Source organism: Hevea brasiliensis, chromosome 16 (genome assembly GCF_030052815.1).
Source record: "Hevea brasiliensis isolate MT/VB/25A 57/8 chromosome 16, ASM3005281v1, whole genome shotgun sequence".
In the NCBI taxonomy this organism is placed as follows: Eukaryota; Viridiplantae; Streptophyta; class Magnoliopsida; order Malpighiales; family Euphorbiaceae; genus Hevea; species Hevea brasiliensis.
The window spans coordinates 5,263,810-5,283,827 of NC_079508.1; positions in this window are offsets into that span (position 1 = coordinate 5,263,810).

Below are 20,018 nucleotides of genomic sequence, written 5' to 3' on the forward strand. Positions count from 1 at the left end.
CAATTATGACATCACCATGATGTCATTTAAAAAAAATTCCACCAATCACATTTAATCACCATTTAATTAAGTAATAAAAGAAGATAAATGAAACAAAAAAAAATTAAAAGTACAATCTGCTTCTTCCTTATCAACCAGCCGTCTCCCTCTCCCTTAACCCATTCCTCCATTAAAGGCTTCCCAAGCTTCACACCCCACCTAATCTCACCATAAAACCACTCAAGCTCTTCACTAAATTTGATCCTCACACCTTAAATCACCACTAGGCAGTAAAAAGAAGAAGGAAAAAGGAAGTTTTGGAGACTTGGAATAGTTAGCAAAAGAGGTTAGTGTCTAGTCTTTTACTTTTTTTTACTTAAGCCATGTTTAATACCTTGAAATAAGTGGAAAGTGTAAGAAAACAAAATAAAATTTGTATGTGTGCATCCCTATAATTTTCGGCAGCTTAGGGTTGGTTAGGGTTTGATGAATTTACTTGAAGCAAAGTAGTTCATGGGCTGCCCTTAGTATTAGATGAGTGATTGAACATGTTTGTGTAAGTGAAATGCAAGTATAGTGCATGAATGAACTTGAAAATGTGGACACTTAAACAGCATTCGGGTTTGCTGATGTAATGGTATGTTAACATTGTAATGGTCAATTAGTGACCATTTGAATGTGTGTGAGGAGGAATTGAAGTGAGTAAGGATGTTGGAGTTGAACTTGCCCTTGGTAACCTGCAGGACTGGTTGTGAGTCCAGTAGGTTTGGGCAACTATAAATGGAGTTGTATAGGTTCAATTGGTGCAAGGATAATTGGACATGAAACTAGACACATAATTGCACAACTTTGGTGAAGAAATCCTGCCCAGAAAACCAAACCAAATTGACTTAAAAATTACCCTAATCCGATTGACTTATATTCTGCCTGGGCAAAATGACCAAATGAGTAGTATTTATTCATTTGGTCATAACTTAGTGTAGAAAGGTTCAATTGATCTGTAATTTTACCAGTAGAAAGCTGAGACATAGACCTACAACTTTTATGAAGAAAATAAACCCAAATTTCGACCTTAACATGTTCAAAAATTGACCTGCAATTAGTGTACAAAAACTGTAAAATGGGTTCTGCCCAGAAAATCTGGAAAATTTGCAATTCGTCCAGTTATGGTGTTTAGATCATAACTTGAGCTACAAAACTCCAAATTGAGTGATTCAAAAAAAGAAATGTAACTAGACACAATAAGGAACAACTTTCATGAAGACAATTTTATCAAATTCTTACTGTACAAATGACCAATGGAACAATAAACTTAGTGCTTGAAATCTGAAAATTGTGAATAACTAACACTAAGCTTTGAAATAGTATTGGCAACTAATACTAACAACTTTAGAATGCAAAATATGGTATGTTGGGGATATTAGAACCAATGTACCTATTGTCTATGAAAAAGTCAACATTTTAGTTGACTAATGAAATGAATAGTAATAATGAAACTTTAATTTCAAGAATTGTAAAATTTAAAACTGTAACATGCCCTAGTACACCTAGTAAGATAGGTTTGGATAGGTTAGTATGCCAATAGGGTCAGTTAGCAGTACTGTACAAGGCATTATGTCATTCTGTGATTTTATGGCTTTTAGCCATTCTGATATTGTGATAATACTTGGCCCTGTGCCTAATGTTTATTACAGCTTATCAGTTGTTCTGTTGCACACCGGGAGATACATATGTGACCGATGGTGTGACGACCCGAGGTACTTGATACCCAGTGCTAGTTTACCTATTTATCCAGTCCAGTCATCCAATATAGGTTACTTGAGTAACCAAAAATGAAAATTGATAAATTTAATGAAATAATAAATATAACAAATACCAAACAAATAAGATTACAAATAATTACAAAAAATTTGTCTACATGAGATATTAATACATTCACTACATATTTATTTTCTTTTATTTCTTTTTATTTTATTATTGGCACCACTAAGCATTATTGCTTAGCGCGTTGCTTTTTGCCACACGTAGATTTTGGAGAGACTGACAGAGAGCCCAGTAGACCACAGACTGGGTGAGGCCGTCCACAGTTCTGCATAGTATCCGTGTCACCTCACAGACTTCAGTGCATTGGTGGGACACTAGGTCCCATTTTGGTATTTTGTAATTAAGCTTTTATTTTCTCATGTATTTGAGACTCATGTATTATATTTTGGTATTAATGTAAATAGTTGAAATTTGTGTTTATAAATAAAAAATTGTGTATTTATTTATGATTTGTATATGATTATCATGTGAAATGAATGAATGAGAAATAGAAGTATTGTTGAGAAATATTGAGACTTTGTTGATAGAATGGAGTTTGGGAATGATTGAAAACGTATTGGAAGTGTTTTTCACAGGTTCTGAAGAACTGTTTTCTCCATTTTTAGCCGATGCTCTGCCGGATTTTCTATAAAATTTTCAGAACCTCAAATAAATTTATAATTTCAATAAATGATTCAAATGAGGTAAATTTAACAAATTGTACATCATAACCAAAAGAAATAAATTAAGAAAGGATAAAAATAGTTGAAATAAAATATGATGTTTCGGTACACTGTGTGACATATCTTACTCGGCTACACTGTAAACGGGTAAGTGGTGTCACAGAAACAATTTGCTTCTTCAAATGAACCAGCTCCCTCTCTTCTACCATTGAAGCTTCACCAAGCTTCCAAATCTCTACCAAACCACCTCAAAACCTTATCCTCGCTTCATTAAAAATTTCCCTTGCCACTAGAGCAAGACTTGGGCAGCAATTAGAAGAAGAGAAAGTGGAAGAAAGTGAGGTGTGAACAAACTTAGAAAATCACCAAAGAGGTTAGTGCCATATTCTTTGCTTTTACATATTTCTAAACATGAATTTAAGCTAAGTTAAGTTGAAAATTTGATAAAAATTGAATTAATGAGGCATAATTATGTTTCATGAAATTTTGGCAGCCTTGACATAAGTTAAGATTAGGAGAATTCTTTGATTTAAAGTGACATATTAGCTGCCCCTAGTATAAAATATATGATTAGTATAGTAAATTAGGATTAAGATGCATGAATTGGAGGCTTGGTCAATTAGGGTTAGGGTTTTGAAACTCAATCTTAGAGGTTGATGTAACTGAACTTAAAGTAATGTTGCAGTGGTCAATTAGTGACTGGCTGTGTTTGATTAGGAAATAATGATTTGTGCCATGGGAATTGAGATTAGGTATGCTGTCCAGTGTGCACTGCAGGTCTGGATATGAGTCCAACATGTTTGGGCAGCCATAACTTGGGTTGTGTAGGTTCAATTGGTGCAAGGCCAATTGGACATGAAATTAGATACATAATGGCACAACTTTGATGAAGAAACCTTGCTCAGAAAACAAACTTAGGATACCCTAAAAATTGACTGAATCCGGGTAACCAACCTGCTAGTCTTGGAAATTAACCAAATTAATAGTATTTGTTCAAATGGCCATAACTCACTGTAGAAATGTCCAATTGACCTGAAATTTATATCAATGGAAAGCTTAGACAATTTAGGACAACTTTCATGAAGGACACAACTCCAAAGTTTGACCAGAACTTAATGAAATTGCCCACCAAACTCAAGACACCAAAACCGCCAGAATGGATTATGCCCATAAATTCTGGGTATTGCCCTATCCGGCCAGTTATGGTATTTAGGCAATAACTTGAGCTACAAAACTCCAATTGGACTGATTCAAAAAGGGAATTAAAGAAGACACAATAGGGAACAACTTCGATGAAGAAAAGTTAGTCCAGTTTGTAACGCCCTCACTTTACGTAGTCCGTATCTTCTGCTGCTTTGATGATCTAAAGTTAGTCCGGGCAAGTCAGGATGTCTGAAACTACACTCCCGTGATAGTAAACAGGCATAAAATGATGAAATAAATAAAAAGAAAATACAAGAAAAATTAAGGAAAAATAAAAGAGAGGAAATGAAGCTAGATTAAACGAGCCAGCATTGTAGCAATGGGTGACCGCACGGGGAAGTTACGGCGTAGGCAATAGCCGACCCCAGGACTGCGGGAAACCCTTGAAAATAATTTTTGGGATATAATTAAAGGTCTACTGAGGTGTAATTGACATTGAAAATGTCAAAGAAAAATTAATTAGTATAAACAAAAAATGAAAATTAAAGAAATCGGCAGTACAAAGAGTAAATCGGTAGTACCGAAAAATCTAAAATATAACCCGAAGATGGGCATTTTGGTTATTTGACACCTAGAGTTGCCTTTTGACCTAAATGTCCATTAAAAATAAGTAATATTAAATGTTGAAAATATCATGAAAATAAGAAGTTTTATACATAATGTGATTAATGAAATTATAGGGATTAATTGAAATATTCATAAGTTTAATTATTCTAATATTAACCTAAAGTTAGTGGCATATATTATATTCATTAACCTAAATTATTGGATCATATAAATAACTAAGTGGATAGATCTTAGCACCAAAAACACTTCATTTCTTCATTCCAAGCACCCATGGCCGAAATGAACATCTCAAAATCCTCCATTGCCATTTCTTGCATGAGCTCCATCTCTACCATTTCAAGCCACAATTTCTTCAAGGGTTCTTCATTAAACTTAGTCTACACACCATGGGAAAGCTTTGGGCAACAAGAAAAAGAAGAAATTTCAAGGTTTAGCAAGCTCCAAACAAAGGTTAGTGCTTAATCTTCCCATTTTCCTTCACTAATCCTTGTGTTGAGCTTTGGGTAAGTTGAATTGCTAAGTAAAATTGAGAAAATTGATAAGTATTGAAGAGTCAAGAATTTAGCAGCCATGGAAGCTAGGAAATTTTGATTGATTTTTATATGTAATTGAGGATTAATGAGGTTAATTAAGTAGTTACAAGTAATAGGATTTAATGGTATATGTAATTATGATGTTAATAAGTTTGAATTAGGGTTTTGATTTTGATTTGGAGACTTTGTATGTAATTGTTGAATTTCAACAGCTTTGAGGTCCATTGGAGAGTGCTAATTTCATGAATATAAATACTGAATTATGGTGTAATACATTAGTGAAAGTATATGGCAAATTGTTAAGTTGAATTCATGTGTATTATGGTTAATTTTGACCATTTGATTAAGGGTTGTGTATTGTATATTAAGGACTTGTATAAACTGCTCAAATTGACCAATTTGAAGTGTAATGAATGAGTATGGAATGTGATGAATCCAGAATTTAGGTATGGGAGTTTGAGGATTTAGAATTTAAATGTGTAATATTTGTGCTATTGAAGAATTGTATAAGGGCAGTATGCATTTGGGGCTATAACCCTAATTGTGTGATCCCAATTGCTATAAGGCCAATTGGAGGTAAAACTAAACTCAATATAGACCAACTTTCATGTAGAGAGCTTGTCCAAATTTTGCCTAGAAGTGACCTAAAAGAATGACCAAATCCGGAATTGCATGACATGAAAACCCAGAATTTTGACCATATGAACAGTAGTCAGTATTTTGGCCATAACTCACTCAAAACAGGTCCAAATGACCTGAAATTTATGCCATGGAAAGCTTAGGCATAGAGCTACAACTCTTATGGAGACACTAAAGCCCAGAAATGACCAGAACTAAGTCAAAATGCTTACACAAGTTGGGTTATAAAAACTGACCGAATTGACTTTGACCTAAAAATGACCTAAACTTTGCAATATAAGTGCAACTTGACCAGCAATAGTAAAATGACCATAAATTGGTCCATATGACTCCAAATGCCTTGAAACCAGTGCTAAATTTTCACTAAGACATAGGCCTACAATAATGGTATTTTGACCAAAACCCAGAAACTTAGGGAACTAGGTCTATTAACTTGATTAATTTGGCATACCAAATCTGGAAATGGTTCAAATGACCATTTACTCTAGCAAAGTGTTTTAAGTATAACTCCCACTAGAAGTCTTCAAACAAAATGAGCCATACCATTCTGGAAAGCTAAGAAATAGACTTTCAACTTTGTTTTAGACCTCTCCCTCACCTTATGAATGTAAGAAGCTCAAATGTTGGGTAAAATCTACTGTCCTAGTTGAACATCCTATCACTACAAGACCATTGAGTCCAGTCCAATAACTTGACCATAAGTGACTCTACAAGAGTTGAAAAATTACAATAAAAAAATTTTTAGTGACCATAAGACATAGGGTAACATATCCTATGAAGAGTAATAGACCTAAATATGACAGCAACCTACTCAAATAAAATTGGCAAAGTGTAATACTAAAATTGCCTAGTAAGGGAACCAAAATTTAGAATTGACCTAGTTATGGTCAATTGACCATAACTTGAGTTATACAAATCCAAATGGCACGATTCAAAAAGGAAATTAAAGAAGACACAATGAGAAACAATTTAATGAAGAGAAATCTGTTAAATTTACACTGTAGCTTGGTCCAATAGACAGTAAACATTGGCTATGAAATCTGAATAATTACAATAAAATGCAATAAGCTTTGAAATGAAATTGGCAACATATGTCAACATGTGAGGAATGAAAAATGGAACATATTAGTGACATTAAAACTAATTCACCTAGTGTGCATTAAATGTCAACATTATAGGTTGATTAATGAAAGGAATAGTATTAATAAAATTTAATTATTGAACCTTATTATTAGAAATAATTTAAATGAGTACTAAAACACTTTAAATTGTGTGTTTCAGTTAGAAAAGACACTGGGAAAGGAAAAGACCCACTGAGTCAAGGCCAAGAGGTGACTCATCAGAGGTTTGTGTACAACTTGTTTTTAATTGATTTTGTTCTGAAAATTTCACATGACTAAATGACGTATTTTCCTTATGTATTATGTTTATCAAGTATTGGATTTAATTCAATGATTATTGAAATTGTCATAGTATGTATGAATTTCACTTTGTGAAATGATATTTTAACAAGTATTAATCATTGCTGTGGATTGAATAAATTATGTTTTGAAAAATTTTGATAGAATATGTTTTGAATTGTGATGGGCAATTTGCATGGAAAAATATAAATTCATGTTTTGAATTGTGATGAGCATAAAAATTATTGGATATTGGAATTGACTTTGAATTGAATTGTATTGTGATTTATGCTCACAAAAAGAACAAAGAGATTGATGATATTGTTTTATATCTCACTATAGATGCTTGACTAGGTTATTACCCGTCTCTCTCATTTGTTGAGGAGACAATGGAGTTAGCTTTGTTTTGATTACTATGGTACGTGCACAGGCTTAGATTCACCTCTTATTAGAGGTTAGATCTAAGTTTTTATTTGTTATGGCCCTTTTGGAAGTTTCATTATTGTGGTGTGTACTGTGCACGATGATTCAACCTCCTCGACCATAGGGAGTTATAATTCGATTCGACCTCCCCAACTATAGGGAGTTAGAATCACCCCGAAGATGGCCCTTTCGAATTAGTCTTGCATAGTTAGTGAGATAAAGAATGGTTTTTAAATAGTAAAGAATTTCGATTTCAAATGGGATTTATGCATAATTGATTTTGTTGGAATTAATCTTTATTTCCATAATTGCTGGAATTACTTTAAATGTCCAGTTGTGATTTGATAAATTGAATTTCTTTCTCAAAGTCATTTTAACTAATGATTTATATTATTGGCAACGAAGATTTTGACTTTTGGAATTTTGTTGAATTTCGAGACTTTCAAATTAATTGTTATAATTTTGTCAATGTATATTATACTATGTTTTAAATTATAGTTGTACACCACTGAGTTCACCACTCAGCGATAGCTTTTTATGCTGTCGCAGGTGAAAAGAGCATAGAGCAGTTGAGTAAGCTTATTTGAAGACACATTCAGATCAGCTCCAGGTATATCATAGATATACCCATGTACATAGGTTTTGATATATGCATGTAATAATATGTATGTAAATTATTTGAGAAGTTATATAAAAACTCTTGTAAAATATTTTGGTATGTAATTAAATGTAAATTATTGTAAATGTAAATTTGAGATTTCATTTACTTGAATAGTTTTGTAATATTAATTTTTGAGTCTTGTAATCAATGAAATGTTTCTTTTATGATGAGGTTGGTTTGAAAATGAAATGATTTGATTATTGAGATTGAATTGTGAGATGAAATGAAGTTTATTGGAGTTGTATTTGAGAAAACATATTGGGAGTGTTTTCCTTTTCAGGTTTGAAGAACTGTTTTCTTAAAATACAGCCAGTACTCTGTCAAAATTTTGAAAATTTTTTATAACACTAGATTTTAATCGATGATTTAAATTTCACGAAAATTGATTTAAAATCCTTTGTAGTATATTTAATAGGTTACCGGTAGGCAAAGTATGGTAATTCATTAGGTGTAATACGGGATCATGTTACATCTTACGGAGGAGTAGGGTGTGACACAGTTTCCATTGTAGAATTGTCCAATGGAACAGTAAACTTAGGTAATCAAAACTGAAAATTTATAAATGCATCTAGGGGACTTTAAATTGCAATTGACAATTAATATTAACAAATGTAAAACTCAAAATGTGGGATCTTGGTGTAATTAGAATTAACATATCCATTAAGTATGAAAATGTCAACATTTTGATTGACTAGTAAGGTGAATAGTAATCAAAATGATTAGTAAATTAAGATGAAGACCTAGAACCAATTCTAAGCTTAAATGCTTAGAATTGTATGACAAATGTGGATTATGCATCTTAGCCAAAATTGTTAGAGGGAAATTAAGGCCATAAATTTGAAATCCATGAAATGTTCATGGATTGTTTGAAACATGAAAAGTAAGTTATCTAATTGATGTGAATAGGTAGTTAGGACTTATATGCCCATCACAAATAGAATTCATAAAATATTAGTAATTCAACTTGAAATATAAAATTTGTAATTACATAAGTAGATTTTCGAATGTATAAATGAGAAAGGAAAAATGTTTTGAATACAATGGTACATGTGAACCATTGTTTTGAATTGTGATTAATATGAATGACATAATGAATGAATAAATGAATCATATTAATGTGTGAATGAGACATTAGTTCTCATTATTATAGAAAGGAAAAGTACTTTGAGTATAATGGTATAAAAGGATAATTGATGTGAATTGTGATCATATAAATGATCAAATGAATGTATAAATTATAATTGAAATTTATCATGAAATAATAAAGTCATAAAACTCAATATATTAACATTTAATGGTACTAATGTGCCCATGTATTGCCTAGACACGTGTGTCAGATTGGATAGATTGGCATGCCAATAGGGTATTATTTTAGCAGTACTGCGAAAGGCTTTATGCCCACACTCATGGCTTTATACCTGCACTCATGGCTTTATGCCCGCACTCATGGCTATTATGCCCGATCATGTGTTAGCATGACTTTTTAGCCATTCTGATTGCATACGTGGTTGGCGTTCCGCTTCCTATGGTATGACGGCTCGAGGCACCACGGTGTCCAGTGCCAACGACCCATTATCCAGTTTAGTCAGTCTATCATAGGTTACATGGGCAGTGAAATTTGTTAAGAATAATGTGAATTAAATGAATGAATAGGAAAGAAACTAGAATTAGTTTTTAAATTTTATTTACTATGAAATGATCCAAACACCTAGGAAATATTGAGTGAAAGGATAAAAAAATTAGCAAAATAGATATCATTTAACTGAATAATTACAATTGCATCTTCTGAAATAACATGAATAGAAATGTAATATACTAATATATTTTGTATTTTGTATATCACTACAGTAGATTTAGGAAACAAGCGATTCCAAAGAACAATATAATATGACAAAAGATAATTAATATTAGGAATTCCATATGAAATGAAAATAATTCTTGATTATACAAATTAGATTTTATTTCCATCTGTATTTTGTATATATTATTTTCTTATTATATTATTGCGCCACTAAGTAGAAATGCTTAGCACGATGGATTTGTTTCCTCACGCAGGTATTGAAGGTAAAGCCCAACGAATATTAAACAGAGATTTCGGAGTTCTGATCTGCAGAAGTGTCTGAAGTATTTAAGATTGTCACCTCCTCAGCAATGCATGTAGATAGGGCCCATATAAGTCATAATTTGTATGTTATATAAAATGCTTAGTTACAGTATTGTAATATAAATTATGAAAATTTAATTAATAGGTATGTGATGTAAATTAATAAATCGGTAGATTCATATGTGATTAAATTGTATATCATGTAAATTAATGAATATTGAAAATTTTCATATATGAATTGTGTATGAATGGAAATGTATGGAAATGATTATGAAATTGAAATGTATGGATGAGATTTGAAATATGAGAAAATTATAAGAATGATTGATGAGATAATTATGATTAGCATGGATAAGATTTTATTTTGAAAATATTGTTGAATTTCAAACAGGTGAATAGTGAAACACGTGAAACGATAATAAAATAGGGAAAACTCTGTTAGTTTCTCCATAAACAAATAATTGATATTAAAATATAACGAGTTCAAAATTATTAAAGAAATAAAGTAAGATAAGTTAGGGTGCTCCAGCACCGAGTGTGACATGCCTTGCTCGGCTACACTATAGACGGGTGAGGGGTGTCACAGAATGATCCCTCAAAAATTTGTGATGGAATCTATCACAAATTTATGACGGACCGATCCATAAAAAATTTGTGACGGATTGATTCCTCACAATTTTGTTACGGAAAGCTTTCCTCACAAAAAAAAATTAGTCAAAACAATTTGTGATGGACAATATTTTGTGACGAAATTTTGTCATTAATCCGTCCTAATTTTGTGACAGATTCGTGTTTTGATGGGCCAATATTTTGTAACGAATGAATGAATTCCGTCACAAATTTTGACAGATTTTTCGTTACAAGTCCGTCAAAAATTTGTGATGGATTTTTCTAATCCGTCACTAAAAATTTATGACAGGCAAAATTTTGACATCAATTTTTCTGTCACAAATCTATCACAATGGAATTTTGTGACGGATTTGTGATAGATTTTTTTGTCACTAATATGATTTTTTTTCTTGTAGTGAAGGTCAAGCCCAAATATATATTGTCCCTAGGTATTTCTACATTGGGCTTATCAATAGGGGATTAAGCCCAAGACGATCCTTCCTTCACAAACAAAAGAACTTGTAAACCCGAAAGTCCAGCATATAAGTGGGCATCCACTTACCCCTAATGGTGAATGAAATTTATTTAGCCTAATTTCTAAATAGGCAATAAGGGACTCATTCTTGGCCCAAATCCATTCTACTAACCCTTAAAACTTACATGTCTAACACATAGGTCCAAATTCAACACATAGCATGCGACAAGGGTACTAAGGCTACATATTTATAACATTTAGTATGGGCTTGAATATCATCCTTATATCTCCATTAGGGTCAACAGGCTCCCGTAGGCGAGGACTTAACCATTATGTCTCCCATTGGCCTTAAGAAAGCCAAAGGTATAAACAATAGGGTTCATGGCCTTTTTATACCTAAAGGTACATGCTATGGGTTGCAAGGAAAGATATTTTGCTCTAGCTCAAATGGAAGAAGAGCCTTCTCAACTTGACTCAGTAGGCTACATCACACTAAGGTTATAAAAGTAGCATGGGTGTTTGTGTTCGTGCAATGCAAAGAACTTTAATAAAGAAATAACAATAGCCTATAACCCACAACGGAGTAACTATCCTTAATCCCTAATAGAGTCACCACTATAAGTGGCAGGTTTTTCTCTAAGCTAGTTTAGCTCCATCTTCCCATAACACAACCAAGGAGCTTAAATATTAATGCCTCAAGAGGCAAAGGATTGACTATAGTCACCACCTAGATGATAACTAGGACAAAACTTCAAAAGGGACGTGGGTGACAATTCTACCCCTTACAGAGGTCCACTACCCTTCTCTTACAATGAGCCCAATTGCCTAGGTTCGGGATAGTGAATATGAGAGAGAGAATGTGATAGCCACCATTTTTTCCTAGAATTACCTTAGACAAGGGCAGCCTCCACTTGTGTTTCTTATAGCCTACCTTATTGTTTCCTTATTAAAGTTCTTTAGTCATACAGTATGCAAAGCTAAGTTAAACGCACACTTAGTTCAATTAATCATACAACAATTAAGACATGCACATTTGTTGCCCTACAACATGCTTTATTTCTATATTTAAAGATTATTACCATGTTTACCTTATTACCCTAATTAATATGCTTCTAAATTCATTTCATGCCTTGGATTGATTTGCATATATTAAAGACAATTAAGAACATAAATAACCCCTAAGAATGCATTCCATGTTTCTATCATGCAAAGCTTATTTTAATTTACCATCTTCCCCTAAACTAGTTTACTAAGTTATTTACATGTTATTTCGTGATGAAAAGCAAAAAAATAAAGCATGCAAAGAAAAAGGGAAGGAGAAAATATTATAAAACCTTAAAAATATCCTAACACTAAAGAAAGGAAAGGAGAAATGAATTAAAAGTCCAAATAAGACACATTGGCCCATTTCCCCATGCAAAGGTCCAACCTTTTAGTGTTCCTGTTTGAAATATGATTTTAGTCACCCATGCGGATTAACACAAATCCATTAGACTTAAAATTAATACTAAGAATAATCATATGAAAAGTAATGTATATTATCAAAAGGTGGTAAAATCCAAAAATCATGTACAATGGTTAAAAGATGTAATTACATGAAGAGATGCAACTCTTCTTAATAGTTACATACATGAAGTGATGCAAATTTTGACCAAAAGGCCAGCACACTTTGAGTAAGTATATATAAAAGCCTTACAAGCCTTGTGTAATGAGTAACAAAAGAAAAAATTAGTGTGCATTTGTGTGTATGCAAGTTTGACCCGGTTCTTAATGTTTGGAGGCTCATTTTAAACAAGTTGTGGAGCAATTTATTTCTGCAAATAAGGTATACATCTAGACTGTGAACTAATCTATATAGTTCATATTATTTATGTGATTATATGGTAGAACAAAAATAGTGGAGATCTTAGGGTTGTATAAACATGGAATAGGATCCATGTATTTAAATCCATGCGTTGGGTCTTTATAATTTTCTTCATTAGTATCAGAGCCCTAAATATTTGTTTCCTAGTCTAAGTATAATTATTTATAGTAGTATTATTTTGTGAATCTATTTAAGTAATTTGTGTGTGTGTGTGTGTATCTTCCTCAGTCCAGAATTGTTCTAGACCAATTTGATATCTACAAACATGTGCCATGAGAAGTTCATGAATCTTTGTTTTGATATTTTATTCTAAAATTGTTCTAGATTATTGATTCTGGGGTTTCAAGTTTTTTGTTAATATTAGAATATTTGTTTTTCGAATTTTTTAAATTAAAAAAAGGAATAAATCTTCAGAAAATGATTTTGGAAAATTTTTTCTTCATGAAAGCTGTGGAAACTGCTAATTTTGAAATGAGCCATAGTGTAAAAAAGGGTCCTCCCAAATGTTGTGATGGCCAGTAACCTTCGGTGGTTTTGGACAACATAGAAACAAATCTTGAAATTGAAATTGTTCCAGATATATATATATATATATATATATATATATATATATAGTGATTCTCCAATGTGATACTGTGCATACTAAGTTATTTTCTTGCTTCATGCTTTTAATCTTAATTTAGTATTTATTTTATTATTTTAGATATTGGATTTATGCTATACCTTATTGACCGAGATAGTTACCTTTCAGAAAATTTTAAAGATAGTAGAACAGCTATGCTTTATTCTTCTGAAGGTGGGAGAAAAAATAAATATGATTATTAATCAAAAACAAGTTTGAAACTTATGTTTTGAAGAGCACATTGTATGGTGTTCATGGAGCCAAGTAGTGGGATGGTGGCCACTAGCTACTAGCGATGCTAGAGGGCCTCCTTTCACGCATGATGATTGGCGTCGTCCTTACAACCTCATTTCGCTACCATGAACACCACCAACGAGCTTACACCTAGTTGTGGTGTTGTGCAACTAGCTCAGGCAGGAGAACACCGGGAAGCACTGAGGCTATCATCTGTAGTGCCGCAGCCCATGATGGGCCGCAGCATCATCAACGACGACTCTTGGAGGCGTCCTTCCTTGCTACGAGGGATGGTCTTCGAATGGTTTACTGGCTCATCGTGAACTAAGAGGAAGAAGAAGGCATTTTAGGCATGCCCCTTATTTTTGAGAAAATTATGGTATTGCCAGGCCCATTATTTTTTTTCCAAAATTACTAAAATGCACCGCTATTTGCCTTGGTTTTTCTGGAAAATTACAAGAATGTCACTCCTACCGCTTGACTTTCTTTTAACTTGAATAAAATTACAGATTTAATTTAATTCAATTAGGATTTGAATTAAATCAGTTTAATTCAAATAAAATTATTATTTTAATCATAATTGAATTAAAACTCAAATTAAAAATTGTTAATTCAATTTAAATTTGTAATTTTAATTCTAGTCAAATAGGGGTATAAATTAAATTGTTTAATTTATATTAATTCAAGAAAAATGTTTTCTTGAATTAATATAAGGTGGTATGTAAAGTCAGTTGGCTCTTGAATTAAATTGTTTAATTCAATATTATTTTAGAAATTTTTTTTCCAAAATAAATGGCATTTTTTGGGCAATTAAAGAAATAAATTATTGAATTAAATTGTTTAATTCAATACTTAGTTTTAGAAAACTTGTTGTCTAAAATTAAAATGGTAAACAATGAGGAAAATTAAATTAACTTGACAAAATTAATTAAAATCAATTTTAATTGATCTTATTAAAATTAATTATATTAAATCTAAAAATTATTTTGGAATTAATATTTCCAATATGATTAGGAAATGGAATTAAAAGTGCTTAATTCATTTAATTTTTTAGAAAAAAAGAGTTTTCTAAAATTACATGGGAAAATGAAAATTAATTTTTTGATAAATTCAATTAAAATTAGTTTTAATTGACTTTATTGAAAATTAATTTTAGCTTTTAAATTTGTTTTAAAATTTTATATATCTAATTGGATCAAAAGTATGTATGTATGAAATTTTCATTGTTTTATTTTACTTATGGTGTCATATATACATTTGTCGATATCTTTATAAGTTATTTATCTGTAAATAATTATGCATATAAGACATATATACGTGTATGGGTGTCTTATTAAATATTTTAGTATTTGATATTGAATATATTATTGTTTAATCTTTATTTGAGTAATTTAATATTAGAGTTCCTTACATAATTAATTAAGTTAACCTTATTGCACATTAGAATTTTAGATGATGATTTGGAACATAGTGAACTTTTGATTCTAAATCTAATAAGAAATAATTATTAACATAATTAATTATTATATAGGATATTTATGTATATAAATTTATTATTTATTACATATTATCTCATATTAGTTTATATTTATATATCAATAAGTAAATCCCATATATCCTGTAAGCACAAAAGGTTCTTAATTTGTCTATTACAGGGTGATATATTGCTTACCACTGCATTTATCCTTCACCATGTTTTATCCAAATTAGTTACTACAAACTCCATATGTGTATCGACTAATAGAATACCCAGCTTAAGTGTTTTTGGAAACATTGAGGTATGCTGCTTTTATTCACAATACTTCTCATAAATATGGATAATTAGGTCTAAGGGGAAGGAAAAACTTAGAACAATCAAAAGGACATGTATTTATGGGTGAAAAAGATAATGGCACTATAATTGAATTAGAATCATAAGATTCGCATTCTTAAAGAATAATTTTCTCGACAGGGCAGGATAGGTCAAGATCTATCTCTATATAAAATTGCAGACCAGACTGCTTCCGCTATACAAATCCAAATGGTTTTTTTTTTTTCGATTGGGAGTATTTCTACTGAAAACGAAACACGTTTTAATTGCCATCGAAATACAACCTATAGAGAATCCAACACATAAACTTTGACAAGTCAATTTATCAATCTCAATCACAACGATCGAGTCGTATGAATGTTTCCCATCGTCATTTTGAAATCAAAGGGGAAGCATCTATAGTTACTACATAAGATAAAGAAACAGGTGATAGTAAGCATATCCCTCAATATATCCCTCATATGCCCTACCAAGGATGAATGACCTCATATGTCTTGCTAAGGATGAATAAATTAAGGCAATAGAAAAAGAGATTGATTCTATGAAATCAAACCAAGTGTGTAGAGCAAGTGAGACTATATTCTTCCCTTTTTGACTTGCCAGTCTGAGGTAAGTTTGGATGAGTACTCATTAGCTAGCTAGCCACCTCCCTCCTTGATTTCGATTAGTGGGGTGAGTTTGTCTTGTCGTGGTGTACAACATAGCACGTTTGGAAAATTTTTGTCATGACCTAAGTTGTGCTATTGATTGGCAACACTGTGTTATCAAATTATTTGATCAAATTTGTGTTATATGAGCTTTGAAAATTGTTTTAATTATTTTATTCCACAACTTAACTTTAATTATTTTATTCCTCAATCTTATCTTCTTCCTTAACTTAACTGTTGAATCATGATTTAGCACCTATTATCATCCCTAATAAATTCACTATACTTCAATATTACTTTGATTTGGTCCTTTGACCATTCTAGTCAACACTTTAACTAATATTCATAACGTTTCTTTATTACATTAGCACCAACTATTCTAATTTTTACATCCACAACTCTTTTATCTGTCAATATTCTATAGCTTATTTTCTGCTCGTTTGCGATCATTACCCTTTTTTTTTTCAACCATAAACAATTCTTTAATCTTAAGAAGGGAGTCTACCGGACTCTCCTGTTTCCCATGCTATTCAAAAGTTTCGCTTTAATTCTAATCTAATCCTTATGATCCGCACAATAAAATTGTGCTCTTCCTAAAGAATACCTGGCCAACTAGTTCCTATCAAATTACTGTTATCAATAGAATATCATTTCTTAACAGTTTTATAAGTTATAATTGTCATCCATAGCATCATGTCTCTTCTAGGGGAACAAAATTATATTTTGTGTCTTACTGCTACACAAATAGAATACTGTTCCTTACTAAACTTTGAGCAAAAGATCCGTTGCAATATTAAAACAACTATAAACCCCATATCAGAGACTGGATGAATTAGCCCTATAGGTGTTATTTTTAAATTTTTCCATGCTAAAATCTCTAATCCCATAACAATTCCTGATGTACTGTAATTCGTGCTAGGGTAACGGAGTCTTTAACTCTCACTACCTTGCAACCATGATCTTTTGATATTCTAATTATAGAGTTTTAAATCCCGAATTAGGATTTTCAAACTCAGTTCTAGTAATAAAACTCTATTCTGGTATATTTGTACTAGAGCGAAAGTCATTTACAACTATTCTTATCCTTATGTACCATTGGGTAGTACGTAGCTCTACACAATAAATCTCAAGTCAGTACTGTAATCTGTAGCTTACAGCACAAACATCAAGAATATTACATAGTTACTACGATATATCCTAATAGATCAAACTTTCCTATGTCTTATTTCTTTCAAATCCACTAATATCTTAAACTTATTTTGATTATGGTACTTACTGACATCTATCAACAGTAATACCTTTACTTCCATCTAGGGCAGATATATTGCTATAACTTACTTTCTGGTCCTCTTGCCTTGTAACACCCCTAAGTTCGGTAGTGCGTTCTACTATTCTGGTGACCAGTGTTGTCGGGACAGCTAGGATGCCTAGAACTACACTTCGATATGAGTGAGAAGACATAAAATAATGAAATACAAGAAAAGAAATACAAGAAAAACAAAGGAAAAATAATAGCAAAGAAATGTGATCAAGTTAAGCGAGCCGAGAATCCTAGCGATGGGTGACCGCACCGGGAAGTCACGGCGTGGACCGTTGACTAGCCCTCGGATCATGGAACCCCGAAAATATTTTTAGGACTTAAATAGACCCTTATTGAAGAATAAATATCATTAGAAAGATCAAAGAAAAATTAAATAATTAGTACAAAGAAAAGTGAGAAATCGAAAAACAGACAAAACCCGGTATTACCGAAAAATCGGGAATGCAACCCGAACAGGGGCATTATGGTCATTTGACATTCCGAATTATCTTTTGACCTAAATGTCCATTAAAAATAAATAATATTACACTTAGAAAATAAAATGAAAAATTAAATTTGGGATACCTAATACAAATAACCAAAAATGGAGTGAAAAATGTGTAAATAACACATTTAGGCTTATTATATGATTAAATGGAGTGAGTGAGCCACTAAAGGAATAAATTAAACACAAAATGAGGCTGATGTAAGTCCACTATATCCAGCAGCAACTTCATCTTCTTCATTTATCATCCAAGCCGAATTGAAGGAGGAGAGAAAACCTCCATTTCCATTTTCATGCAAGCTCCATCAACCCCTCCATTTCAACTCCAATCTCTTAGGTTCCTTCATGAAAAATTGTCTACACATCACAAGGAAGGGTTTGATACTAAAATCAAGAAGTTTGGTGAAGGTTTAACAAGTCCCAACCATAAGGTAAGTTAGCATTTTTGAAGATTTCTTTGTTAAAATTTGTGTACATGTTATGGGTGTTGGTTTTGTGAAGGAAATTTTTAAGTTTGAAGAGTTATTGAGATATCCATTTTTGGGCAGCCATGTATTCATGTATTGATGAAGTATTTGTACATATAATTGATGAGAATTATGTTGGTTATGGTGATTTAATATCCTAGTAAAATATTTCATATGTATAAGGTGATTTTTGCACTTGGATGAAAATTGATGATTGTAGGACACTTTGGTATTGAGGAAGAATTTCGGCAGCTTGGGGATTCTTGAATAAATGTGTGTGTTCATGAAGGTGGTGGCAGAATATTGACATAGAAGTTTGATGGATATGTATATAGATTGATATTGTAAAGTGTATGTAAGATTTGTAATGGTTAGGTGTGTGTGTGATTGTACTTAGAACTTGTAAATGTGAATTATATTTGGTGTGTTGAGGATAATTGTAATCTGCCCAAAGTAATGTTAATGTAAAGTGGAATATGTTTTTGGTAATGTACCAAAACAGATTTGGTAACATATTTGCAAGGTAAGTGTGTGATTGATGTGTGTTCAAGCAAGGTAACTAAGGGCAGTGTACATTTTAGCCAATAAGTTTAAATGTGTAACCTCAATTGGTATGAGACCAATTGGAGGTGGAACTAGGCACAAAATGTGCCAACTTTCATTGAGAAAACATACCAAAATTCTGCTTACAAGGTGACCTAAGAAAATGACCAATTCGGATTAGGTACAATTAGGACCTGAAAAATGACCAATTGGGCAGCAGTGAGTGTTTAGGCCATAACTCACTCAAAACAGGTCCAATTGATCTGAAATTTTAACCATGAATATTTAAGACCCATACCTACAAGTCTTATGAAGACACCAAAGCCCATAAATGACCATAAGCAAGTCAAACAGCTTGCACAAGTTCGGGTCCAAAAACTGGCCGAACCAAAGTTGACCAAATTGACCTAAAATGACCTAATTTGATGCCATTTGACCAGCAATAGTAAAATGACCATAACTTGGTCTACATAACTCAGAATGACCTGAAATTTTGCCCCGCGTGCAATAAGACATAGATCTACAAGTTTGTAGTTTTGACCGAAACCCGAAAACTGAGGGAACTAGGTCGTCCGGTTAGGTCAAACTAGTATCCCGGAATCCAGCAAATTGCAAGAAAATGCACTAAACAAGGAAATGAGTTTGGTAAAATGTACCAACCCTAAAACCCTATCAAATGTGACATATTAAGGACACCAAAACCTAATTTACCTTAAACGCATCGAGGGTCGGTATATTAGGTAATTGAGCAAATAATAGCCTTCAGTGAATTACTTATCGAACATTATCGTTAGAGACAGTTTAATTTAGTACTGAAACACTTCAAATTGTGTTTCTCAGTTACCAAAGACTCAGGAAAAGGGAAGAAAACACTGAGTCCAGACCAGGAGACAATTATCAGAGGTTTGTGCACAACTAGTTTTTAACTGATTTTGTTTTGAATATTT